Source organism: Acyrthosiphon pisum, chromosome A1 (genome assembly GCF_005508785.2).
Source record: "Acyrthosiphon pisum isolate AL4f chromosome A1, pea_aphid_22Mar2018_4r6ur, whole genome shotgun sequence".
NCBI classification, from domain to species: domain Eukaryota; kingdom Metazoa; phylum Arthropoda; class Insecta; order Hemiptera; family Aphididae; genus Acyrthosiphon; species Acyrthosiphon pisum.
Window position 1 is genome coordinate 147,499,586 of NC_042494.1, and position 1,222 is coordinate 147,500,807.

The window sequence follows — 1,222 nt, forward strand, 5'->3', positions numbered from 1 at the left end:
TTTGTATTAAATTTATACACTTTTTGGCCCAACAGATAAAACTTTATTGATATTTATAGAAAAAAAAACTATATCTTAGATTTAAAAGAAAAATTTTTATGAATTTCTAACTCGAAATAATTTGCAAATTTTCGTGATTTTTCCATATTTTGTCATTTTTTGAACTTTAAATGCTTATAAAAAAAAACTGTGACTAACGATTTTTAATATTTTTCATCTGCCTTTGAAACAATATACTAGGAGCCTTCTATTAAATTTTCAAGCTTTTTTATCCAACAAATAAAATTTTATTGATATTTTTAGAAAAAAAACTAAAAAAAAATGGAAAATGAAAATGTCTGTAAAGAGCTCAAAATAAATCAAAATATTTTCAAAATTTTACCATGTATAGAAAATACAAATATAAACAACCTGTGAACATTTCATATATCTACGGTCATTTTTTTTAGAGTTACACCAAAAACCAAAATCGATTTTGTTAAAAATCGATTTTGCGTAAAAATTCCCGTTTTTCCTTAATTTTTCTTTTGTTTTTCACGTCGCTTTTGAAAACTACTGGGAAATTTTTACTTTTGACCCCCCAAAGTACCAACTAGATTCACTTTATAATCATAAAAGTTACTGTTGAAGAAAATCGAAGCAGTTTTACTGTCCTAAATGGTGATGACAGACACAAAAATAAATAAAAAATAAATAAAAAAAAAACACACATCATTGTAAAATCAATACATTCATCGTTCCACTCAGAATCTAAAATACGTTTCCTGATTTGAAAAAAAAAATGTTTATTTCTTATATCTATTTTATATTTACTCTAAACGAATACTAATAATATAAAAAGGTAGAAAATTAGGGGCCCCCAATTACCATAATTAAACCTAGGTCCCGTCCGCAATTGTGGACCAGCGGTCCGGGCCAGTCCGACTCTGCTAGGTAACATCATTTTTAAATAGAAGGTAGCAGATATTTAAGAAAAACAATTGTATACCTATTAGTTAAAAGTCTACAAACTGTTATATGGCAATATTTATATTGATAAACAATAATATTAGTAGTGTATTAGGATATCTTCTTTTCTTTATTTTTGAAAATATATCAACTGCATTATCTATAAATCAATTTGATTCATCACTTATTGCCCATACTCTCATATAGCCATATAGGTGTACTATATATTTACAAATTAATATTATCCTTAAATTATAATATATTATTTTTTTTG